This window comes from Microtus oregoni, unplaced genomic scaffold (genome assembly GCF_018167655.1).
Source record: "Microtus oregoni isolate MIOR12 unplaced genomic scaffold, Mior012 000068F_ref0000429, whole genome shotgun sequence".
NCBI lineage: Eukaryota > Metazoa > Chordata > Mammalia > Rodentia > Cricetidae > Microtus > Microtus oregoni.
In genome coordinates, this window is record NW_024543975.1 from 1,037,964 (window position 1) to 1,049,608 (window position 11,645).

Consider the following 11,645-nt stretch of genomic DNA (forward strand, 5'->3'; position numbering starts at 1 on the left):
ACAAAAGAGAGAAGGACCCCAAGCCCCCAGGAAGCTCAGCCTATGCTGCCACTCTGGCCCATCAGCAACACCAAGCACCCTTCACCTGGCTGGGTGTGCTTTCTCACTGGGTAAGTTGGCAGAGCCTCAGAGACCACTGTTCGCCTTGGCTCGGCACCTGGCTCTCAGCAGAAAAAACAAAAAACAAACCCTCTGGAAAGAAGCATCAAACAACAGCCAAAAGCCCTTGAAGAGAAACAACACAGTCTGGAACAGAGTGGAAATGGTAATGGCCCCCACCTTTACCTGCTGCTGTTGCGGTCACAAAGACCTCGGGAGGGCCTGGATACTCTTCCTGACTATACCAAGCCCAGGCTTTTGGACCCCATGAGATAGAAAAGCCAAGATGATGCTTGTGGGGACCACAGTGGATTTGGCAGATAGCATGGAAAGACTAGGGAAGGCCAGGAAATCATGAGGGGCAGAAGTCCCACAGGCTGGCTATCTACTAAGGTCTATGTAGCACTTCAAGTCCCTTGTCAGGCAGAGAATGACTGTGGCCATGCATGCAGCTGACCGAATCCATCACAAATCTATGCCTCTACCTCAGGCAAGTGAGCTGCGCTTCCAAGGCACTCCCGTGCCCACCCCACCTCTGGTGCAGCAAGGGTTCCAGGGTTTTGCTGGAAGGTGCTGCTTCCCTCGAGGGCTCACCAGTCGGCAGGCTGGACATGCACAGAAGCCAGAGTCTCTGGGAACATCATTTTGTGTGACAATGAAATTGGCGACCAACCAGCGAGCTTCCCCTGCTAGGTGGAATGACTGGTGTGCTTTATATAGTGGCTCAGAGTCCCCAAAGGTCTGGGCCCCAGAAGTCCACAGGGGGAACTCCCTTTTTCATGCATAAAGGATTGGCCCTCAAATCCTTGATCACAGGATCTGCTGTTGGAACCGCCCTACTAAAGCAAGGCAGGCTGATACAGGGTGCGTGAGTGATTGCCAAGTGCAGAACAGTGTGGAGGAAGGCACTACAAGTTAGGGGATTGGGTAAAGGACAAATATCAGTCATGGCTGCCAGGCTGGCTAGGGACTGGAACACAACCAGGTGGTTGTGTTTAGACATGCCTGTCCCTAAGCCCCGTGACAAGTTGCCTCCTCTGATTCTTGTATCTGGGAGGGATCTGGGTGTTTGAGCCCTCCAGACCCCCGAGAGACAGTCCTTCTTCTGCTCTTTGCATCAAGCCCTCAGGCATTGCATGTGGGGTCCACAGAGCCATTCTGTGTGAGTGGAGCCAACAAGTCAGCCTCGTCCCCATCATTCCAACGGGTGCCTGTTAAACCTGCTGGGCTTAGCCACAGGCAGCGCCTGCTCCACTGGCAGGGTCCCTGAATGTCAGGAAGCAGGTGGCCCAGCCTGCTCCCCAGGAGGCTGCACACACTTGGCCAGCCTGAAAGCAATCTGTCCCAGCAGTAGAGATGGCCATGTGGGGGCAGGGTGAGTGGCAGGGAGCCATTCCCAGCAGTATCTCTGAGTTCAGAACCCATGAAAGTGGTAGTTAACTCCAATTTATCTCCCCGCTCCAAACTGAAGTTCTGTTAGTTCATCAAGAGAGCCCAATCCTGAGGTCATATGGGTGGATGGTGGGCAGGATCTGGAACCTTTTACCATTTAGCCAGTGTCTGTCCCTGTGCTGGGTGCCTGTCTCTGTGCTGGGTGTCTGTCCCTGATGGAGGAAGGTCATTGGCTAATAAAGGAACTACCTTGGCCCATTTTATTGGTTAGAGGATAGGTGGGAGGAGTAAACAGAACAGAATGCTAGGAGGAAGAGGAAGTGAGCTCAGTCTCGACAGCTCTCCTCTCGGGAGCAGACGCCTGAGAGAGACGCCATGCCCCGCTCCCGGGATGAAGCTCCGACCCAGGATGGACATAGGCTAGAATCTTCCTGGTAAGCGCACCTTGGGGTGCCATACACAGATGATTAGAAATGGGCTAAATTAATATGTGAGAATTAGCCTAGAAGAGAATGGGCCAAGCAGTGTTTAAATGAATACAGTTTGTGTGTTGTTATTTCGGGCATAAGCTAGCCGTGCGGGCGGCTGGGGTGCTGGGGACGCAGCCCTGCCGCCCTTATTACTACATGTCCCTGTGCTCCTGTGCTGGGTGCCTGTCTCTGTGCTGGGTGCCTGTCCCTGTGCTGGGTGCCTGTCCCTGTGCTGGGTGCCTGTCTCTGTGCTGGGTGCCTGTCCCTGTGCTGGGTGCCTGTCTCTGTGCTGGGTGCCTGTCTCTGTGCTGGGTGCCTGTCTCTGTGCTGGATGCCTGTCCCTGTGCTAGGTGCCTGTCTTAGCAGTTCTGCTAGAGCTGCCCACTTCTCTCTTACTCACACTCTAGTGCACACTGTGTACCTAAAACAAGATCCTTGGCCTTCTCCTCAACTTCCAGATGAGTTCAGCACCCTTGCCTCCCTAACTTCCCACTCCCACCAACCAAAACACAAAAGAGTCACCCTATGAGGGAATGGGAAGACATAGGAACAGAAGTACCTACTAGAAGAACTTGGAGAAGGTTCTGGAAAGTTCTCAAAGTAATAAGTTTCAGCAAGCCAAAGGAGGCCATAGAGTACTAGGTGGAAAGTCAAGAGATGGCTGAGTGTGCTTGTCAAGTGCCCCTTGTCAGCTCCTTCGGCCCCATCACCCTGCAGGTGTCCCAGGCCCAATATGAACACCTGGAAATAAGGTCCCATGTGCAGACTGTGTGCAATCAGGGCCAGTTAAAAATAAGTCTGTCTGAAGGGCTGGTGACCCAGTCATCCCAAGGAGCCTTAAACTTTCATCTCAGCACTCTGCTGCTAATGCCAATGCCAAGCTGGAGTTTCTTTGTGGTCTCAGCTTCCCTTGCAGCTTATTAGGACTGGGTAACAGATATGGCCAATGTAGCAACTACTGCTAAAGCATGGAGTGCCTGCTGGCATTCCCACCATCCTCTTCTCCTTCAACAGTGACATCAGTGCCACTTACACGGTTCAGAGCAGCCATATACATACCGGGGTCACCCTCCCAAGCACCCCAAAAAGCAGAGACAGAGGACAAGAAGGAGAGCAAGCAGGGAGAGCAAAGAGCTCAGGCATGGAGGTTTGGTGTCATATGCTGCAGCAGTTAGTGTCCGCTTAACAGAACACAAGTGCCATCATTCTCAGAGATAAGGAATTAGAGGCCGCAGTACAGCAAGACAATTGCAGATCCAGGCCAGCAACACACCTCTTCCTTACAGCCCTTTCTTGCTTCCTAAGATTGTTCCCCTCTGTGAGCAACCATGTCCCCAAACCTTTTAACCCACCTGTCTCCAAGGTGCCTAAGTGATACGTGTAAGACGAAAGGAGGGGCTCTCAGAAGGTGCACAAAGCAAGAATGGTCCAAAGCATATGTGTGTGGGGGTGTGGGGGGGTGTGGTGTGTGTGTGTGTGTGAGGTGTGTTGGGGGTGGCCCAACTTCAAAGGTACCCACTGGGGCTCTGGGGGTCACAGGAAGGAGAACCACACAATGGCTGAACACACAGGATGAAGAGCCAAAATGAGCTAATCTCAAACCCCAGCCCCACCGCCGACTCCATGTTTTTCAGAGCCTCGTTCTCCTGCCTATGAAAGGGAAACAATAGTTAAAACCCCTGCGAGAAGCGATGAGGCCGGAGCGTGGTCTAGCCCGGACTCATAGGAACAGTCTCAGTGTCTGTACCATGCAGATGTCACTGTCAAGATCACTCAGAGCAATAGCCTTCCTGGGGAAGAGACATAGGTGCAGCCTGGACTGTCCCCTCCCAAGCAGCCCGAGGAAGCTTCCCATGACAAGACAGGAGACATAGCCCCACTCTGCAGACCTCAGACCTGGCCCAGCCCAAATCCAGAGAGGGAACCCACAGAGTCCAAGAGAATTTATCTGAAGGCCCAAAGTGTTTTAGAAGAAGAGCTCGTGACTGGGGTATTGTTGGAAGCTGTTGGTCAGTTTCTCATCAGCTCAGGTGGAGCAGGGAAGACTGGCAGATAATGACTGATGGACTAGACATCACACTGGCTATCCTGCAACAGGGACAAGACTACTGTGAAAATAACTACCAGGAAATGCATTGCCCCAGTAAGGTAAGAAAGGAAGAAAACACCTGACAACCAACCTACTCCCATTGTCTCCTGTCCCTAAAGTACAATGGGAAGATAAGAGTGTTTGCTGTGCGCTAGCTACAGAGCTAAATATTTTACTAGGACCATCTCACTGAGGGTCCACTACAGTCTGATGGTGTGAGATACTGCTAATTCCATTTTATAGAAAATGGAAGACACCAGAAGTTGAGTGACCTAAAGTCACATAATTGACAGGCAGGGTGGACAGCATTTAAACTCAGGTACTCTGATCATCGCATGGTGATTTGTCTAAGCAAATGGAGAACCTGAGGCTCAGACAGGGCAGTGACTTAGCTGAGTCCACACAGTCTCGTCTATGATCGATCAATTCCTGGTTCTCTGGGTTGTCTACTCCACCATGACTAATCTCCCAGTGTACACACACACGCACCTACCATTCATGAGCCTATTTCTGCTTATGTTTGACCCAGAAGTCTAGGCTAGAGAGAGCAGGATAATCAGGGCCCCAGTGAAAGCCTGGTGGTGGTCGGCTGCAGACCTGGGCTCACCATCTATAGTCTGCCTTTCTTTGTATAAAACACTTGTGATCGGCCTCACTCCATCAGATGGAACACTTGCCAGCCTGTGGGGCAAGAGAAGCCCAAGCTGGTGTGTTTGCCTCAGAGTATTGGGGTCTGAGCTCTCTCTGTGAGGTCCCAGCTGAGCGCAGACAAATGTTCCTGATTTCCCCACTCAGTGGCTGATGAAATGGACCAGAAGAGCAGCCCTCTGGAAAGGGAGGAGTGGGGGCTGCTAAAACGTGTTGTCCAGTCTCAGGCCCTGGCTTTCCCCAAGGAAACAAGAACTGGACAGGCACCGAGAGAAAGACACCGGCACTGGCTACTGTGACCCTCTTAACGGGGATGGGTCAGAACATTACCCTCTTCCTGCCCCCAAACACCAATGTGTGGCATTGGTCCACACAAGCTGAATGACTACCCCTGGGTTCTAGTACCAGACGCCAGCTAGAGGAAGCCAAACAGCCTGGAGAACCCCCGAAGAACTAAGGGCAGCATCCACCATAGCTGTCCAGATCACCAAGAGACTTCCCTGGATTTAAGTCACAAGGCCCCTCCATCTCTGCAGCTGTTTGCAGACAGGGAAGCAGGATCACAGGGGAAGGGGTTCATCCAAGGCCTCATTGATAAACTGACTGGCTGGATTTCAAATCTGCTCTTTCCCCTCTACCAGCCCTTCCCACAAATCCCCTTAATCCCTTGACTCCAAACCCAAACAACCCCAAGCCCAGGGCACTGAGACATCATTTAGTAAGCGGGGAGCTATTCTCAGGTTGGTGTGGCAGTTATTAAAAGTCCTTTCTGGATTCATACCAGAGGTCCACTCCTACAACGCTTCCTGGAGCTTCAGTGACTGACTGGCATTTTGGATTTGAGGACAGAGAAGACAAAGAAATTGGCCCAGGCTGGGATTACTGTTAAGTCACAGATTGGGAATCTACCTGGAGTCCACAACACAGAAGCACAGACATGAGTAGCCCTAGAGGGTGGAGGGTCTGTGCTCTCTTCAGTGTGGATGTTGGGGTGAGAAACAAGCAGAGACAGCACTCAGAATCTCCGGCCCTTACGGTGGGGGACAGGCTAATCCCCAGGTTCCAAGGGTGCTGCCAGGCTACCAGCACACACACACACACACACACACACACACGCACACCACACACACACACACACACACACGCACACCACACACACACACACACACACACACACACACACACACACACCAAACCAAACACTTCTTTTGTTTTCTGACCCTGGAATGCCTTAAAGACGAACCCAGAGACAAGGGCTTCCCCACCTTCCCTTTGCCTCCTTGCCTCAGTTCTGGGATCCCACACTGACTAAAGGGCATTAGCTCTGCCATTCCACACAGAATCCAGTTGAGGTCTGCTCCCTCTAACGGAAACTTTGTTCCGCACTAGTATCCGATAAACACACGTGGTTTCTTCCCATGTTGCAGCCAGGACCCCATCTGTCTCCTGGGGACTCAGGATCCACCCCATTTTCCCCTCACCTTCGCAGGAGTGTTGGGGGCAGTTGGGATGGTGAGCACAGATTCCTAGCAAGGACACATGGAAAGTTCCAGTCACTCTGAAGTCACCGTCTCTAGTGAGATCATTTATACTCTCTTGGGTCGCAGAGAGGAGAGACGAGTTTAGAGATAAAGACGAGGCACCAGTCACCCACAGAGTCCCCTCAATATGAACAGCTCTTCACACAACAAAGATGACACTTCCTACGACTCTGGCTGGATGTCAGCATGTCCCTTCCCACAGGCATCCCGTCTGAGAGTAAGGGATGGAAGGTGAGTTTTCACAGGTGCTTGGGAAGTGATCAGTGTGTGGGACCCAGGTGATGGGGTGCTCTTTGGATGGCTGTGGAGTGTAACTCTTCTAATGGAACTACAAAAATTCCTAAGGGACCCCACCACCCACCCAATGTACCTGTGCCCAGAAAGAGGAGGAGTCCTGCCCACCACGCCCAGAGATCTGCCAGGACCAGGACAAAGGGAGCCACTTTTACAAAAAGTGTTGGGTTTCAGTAACTTTCAGTATATCTCAACCAAGGTTCTATCCCATTGTCTCCATGCCAGCTCACTGTCCACTTAAAGATTCTTTTGTTTTTGTTTTTCTAGATGTAAATCATTCACTCATCCTTGCCTACAGTCCATGAAAAATCACCTCATGACACCATCCAGTCATCGCCGAGGCACCCCAGTCTCATAGTGGGGCTGTCAGCCCGATTCGCTGGGGCAAGGTGGGGCGCTCCTCTAGACAGACCCCGCGCAGCACAGTGGTGCTTCTGCGGAGCTGCGGTCTGTGAAGATCCTGGTCTGGTCTGGGAAGCACCGGGGGAAGCAAGTGCGCCCCCTGGCGAGGCAACTCTTCCAGCGCAAGCAGGACCCCAATCCGGCGCGCGCCCACCGCGGCCAGCCACGCTGGGAACCCGCGGCCACCACACCCCACATCCGGCCGCGGGACCCGCCCGGTAGCCTCCACATCCACGGAGCTGCACACCTTTCCGCGCAGGGAATGACAGCCCGAGTGTGGAAACAAATTCAAGAGCGCTCTCCTGGCCGGCCACCAGGGTCCCACGAAGGCGACGCGCCCTCAGTACCCCACCACGGCCGGCGATTCGCCGCACCCAAGCCCTTTTCCGGGTCTCCCGTCGTGACCTGTGGGCGCTCAGGGTCACCTGGATGCATCCCTTTCCTCCTAGTACATCCCCGACCAACACTCCGGACCTGAGAGTCCCACCTGCCGCCTTGTTGTCGCTTGAGCCCCCGGAATCCATGGGCGCTGCACCTGACCTGGGCAAAGTCCGCGACCCGGGGCGTGCTCGGGGTCACACGAGGAGGCACTATCCTCTCCCCCGGAGGAGTCGCAGTAGAACTTGGTGACCGCTTCCCCGAGCGTCCTGGGACCCACATTGGTTCTAGATCTCCCCTGGGGCGCGCAATGTCCCTGCATCTGTATGCACAGAGAAGCGCAGTGGTCGAGTCCTACCTGGCAGAGGCCCGGACGCGGGGGAAAGTTTCCCCGGGCGCACAGTGCGCTAGCAACTTGCGGGGCGCCGTCAATCCTGCACGGTGGAGTTGGGCTAGGCGTCAAGGCTACGAGAAGCGGCGACGCCCGTTGGGGGCCGGGGCCAGGAGGCCTGGCGCAGCTGGGCTTCGGGATAGCCTGGCGCGGCGTCCGCCTGCAGCCAGCAGCCCCTGAGACGCCGGCGGCAGCTGCAGCCGCTCGCCCGCCACCGCCGCCGGCCACACCTCCCGCCACCCTCCGGCCCGCCCTCCCTCTTCCTCCGCCCTAGCCTCCGCCCCTCGGTCTCCTGTCGCCACTACAGCCGCCACAGTGCTGGCACGCCTCTAGGCTAACCTGGCTCTTGCCTCCCCATGGCCGCTCTGCCCTCTCACCCGATGCTAGCATATGATCTCTGGAGTCGTGCTTTCCTGATGGACCCTGCGCCCCTAGCCTCCTTCCCATGCTTGTGTGGTGTTTGAATTTAGGAGATTGCTCGAGGAGGGCAAGGGTGGCTGGCACGCCGAACTGGGGCATTTATTCCTGTGGAGCTTTCCTGATGTCACCACCACCCTTGGGTGTGACTGCAGGGTTGAAGTGTGGAATTCTCCTTTGTGACATAGTCCCTGGTTTCCCACTCACTGCCAGGGAAATACCTAGTGGGATCCGGTGCAGCAAGCACTGTTAAGTCTCATCGCTGGTGACTGCCTCTGGCCTGGTGAGCCTTCCCAGTTAGGAAGTTACATCAGTTGTAAACCAAGGCATTGCTAAGACCAGCCCGAGGCTCTCTTTCCCGCCCTACACAGGGTTTCACTGAGACAGCAAATCTATGACACACTGGAGTCCATACAAAATTCACAAGAATGCATATATGAATCACAACCTAACGAAAACTGTCATGAGAAGACTCAGATTACAATGCTTGTTCCCTCCCTGGCATTATCAGTGCCCCAGCTTTGACAAATCTCCCCACTGAAAGTACTGTCACATACACAGAGAGAGAGACACACACAGAGAGAGACAGAGAGAGACACAAAGACAGAGACACACAGAGAGAGCAGAGAGAGAGAGAGAGAGAGAGAGAGAGAGAGAGAGAGAGAGAAGTTAAACTGCAGTCTGAAGGAGATCTCTTGGCCCACTGATGTCAGGACAGACGCTCTTGCCTTGGATGTTAAAGTTGGTAAGGTTAGGATGCAAGACTGAGTTTTGAAGGGAAGACAGAAAGACTTGGCCTTTCTGGGCCAGCAGTCCAAAAAGTAAGATGTCTCAGGTTTCAGGGTTAGCCCTTTGAACCATTTCACAGAGTCGGGAGAGAGGCCAAGGACGGATTGCTAGAGAGGCACACAGCTTTGTGACCAGGTCTGGACTCTGCTCTTCAGTGGGCCCGCATGGCTATAGAATTCTGTCAATATATAGACACCTCCCCATTTTCCCGAACAGGGTCAAGGGGAGGCTGGCCCCTCTAGCTGAGAACCCCCACAGGTCCTTAACTCAAGGTTGTTGCTGTAAAGGACATGGGCCTCCTGGGACCACAGAAACTCAGTGAGAATCAAACTCCGGATCCCCCCGGGCTTGACAAGATGGGGAGGCTTTTGAAGATTTAGCTCTGGTAAAAGCAGGCAGAGTGGTGTAGGGAAAGAGAGCACAGGCTGGGCACCGATAAGATGGTTCACTGGTTAAAGGCACCACTAGGCCTGACAATCTGACTTTCACCCCCAGAAGCAGCAGCTCACACCCAGCTGGGACACGGATTCTAGCTCCAGGCCTCAGTCTCCTGCCTCCTTCAGAACATGGGCCTGGCTGGGCCCCAGCCTGAGGGCTGCCTGCTTAACGGCTTTCTTTACATCAGCAATTCTTTTATATTTTGTTTTACTTAAACAAGTTTGTTTTTATAAACAGTGATATGTCCTACCACAGCCATAAATGGAAAAGCAGTGCCAGGTTGCTATAAATAGAAGGATATCATAAAAACAAACAGTGTGAATAAAACGGTGTCATTAAACTACAATAATGGATCTTCAGCCACAATAAAAGAAAGCATAACCAGATCCCACTGGCTCTTTCGCCTAAGAAAGGCTAACCACTCCTAGGCTTATTCCCTCTTGAAGATCATTGAAGATCGGAAAGGATCTATAGACGTGTTAGCAATCATCTTGGGACACCCCCACATCAGGAAATGTGATACCTATATACCTATAAGAAGTAAAAACACTTCTGTCTCCCACAAAATAGGGACCCCTGAAAGTTTAGTTCCAGGAGACATAGGCCATACTCTGTCCTTGTGAGACTAGTTTCCTGTGCACACAGCCATTTCCGTCCTAACGCTTCCACAGGTAAAGTTGAGCAAACTACCCGTGGGATCCCTTTAACTGTTCTATCAAAAGAGCAAGAAAATTCCCCAAATTGTAGCTTCTCTGGGGTTTCTAGGAAGGCAAAGGAATTTTCCAAGGAAATAGAGTGGGAAGAGAAGAGAGGCAGCCCAGGGAAAGGACAGCCAGCCTTGACCAAACAGAGTGCAGGTTAGAATCAGAAGGTTCTAGATTCTTCGTTGCCCATTCCAAAAACAAAACAAAACACAAACAAAAAACCGTGTGGAGAATTCATTGTAATATGGCGATGCTGAGAAAGCAGGGCAGGTTGGACAGATGGGGAGTCCTGGTAATGACATGGGCCTTTTGACTCCCAGGCCGTGATCTCTTGACTCCCTGATTTAGGGAAGGATGTGGTATTTAATATTTTCAATTTGACAGAAACTATAATCATCTAGGTCTTAGGTTCTAGGAGGTGAATCTCTGATTTTGTCTATGAGGGCATTACTAACTTATGTTAATTGAAGTGGGAAGGTCTGTCTTAAGTGTGGGCAGCCCCATTCCACAGGCTGGGGTCCCAGACTGGAGAGTAAGAAAAAGGGAGCTGAGCACCAGAATGCATCTCTACTTCCTGACAGTGGATGAACATGGCCAGACGCCACACCTTCCCCACTGTGTATTCCTCGAGACTGTCCACCTTTCAAACTGTGAGCCAAAATGAAACTGCTTCCTTCAGCTGTGGCTGTCATGGCAACAGGAGAGTGATATAGGAAGTGTGGGGGAAATGGATTTTGAAAACACTCACCTCTCTCCCAAGAAGTTCTTCAAGGTTCTTTTCTCTAACACCCACTAGAAGAAAAAGCTCCAAATGTCTCATTGGCTTTAAAGTCTCAGGTCTGTCAGAATCAGCTTGGGCTAGACAACTCAGGTGCTGAGGCTCAGGTGTCCTCTGGACACGGGACACCTGGAGCAAGCTTCTGCAGTGACATCCTGTACAAAGAACCCTGAACCAGAAGTCAGCATCCTGCAGTCTGGAACTCTGCCCACACCAGTCCTCAGTGTTTCCAACTGGAGCACGGGGCCCTAGACATAAGCATGGGCTCTGATTGGGCTGTCAGGCCCAGCTCCAATACCCTGAGAATCATGAAAAATGGCAGGAACACCACCTCCTTGTTCCAGTTCAATTAGGTCCCTTCGTCATTGGCTCTGTGCCATGGAAATCCACTTGAGATTTAAAAGAGCATGTGTCCTTTACAAAGAAATAGTTCGAAAGCCAGTGCCTCCAGCTTTGTTACATTATGGCCAGGAGACAGTGAACTTCTTACTGCGGAATGCTGCCTTGGGTCTCCAGCACCCTCAGTGGAGGTTGCCTCAGACATAAAGAACCTCAACTGTACTGCCTGGAACTAGCAGCTTAAAGGCTCTGATCTCTCTCTCTCTCTCTCTCTCTCTCTCTCTCTCTCTCTCTCTCCTTTCTTGTGTGTGTGTTTGTGTGTGTGTGTGTGTGGTGATGGGGGCACACATATGGCTGTCACAGGACTACCTTGTGGAGTCAATTCAATTCTCTCCTACCTTTATATGGTTCCAGGGACTGAACTCCAGCGGGCAGACTTCCTTCACTAGCATTTTATACTTGCCGGCCCAAGCCAC

General features: G+C 52.3%; 1 protein-coding gene across 1 annotated transcript in view; it reads right to left on the reverse strand.

Annotated features, from left to right (window-relative positions):
* Nucleotides 1-7,779, reverse strand: part of Tspan18 (tetraspanin 18) — a 135,756-nt gene extending 127,977 nt beyond the window's left edge. Inside the window, exon 1 of the mRNA XM_041641278.1 lies at nucleotides 7,672-7,779. The gene's annotated coding sequence lies outside the window, so the exon portion shown is untranslated. The remainder of the gene's footprint in view (nucleotides 1-7,671) is intronic.
* Between the last annotated feature and the right edge of the window lie 3,866 nt (nucleotides 7,780-11,645).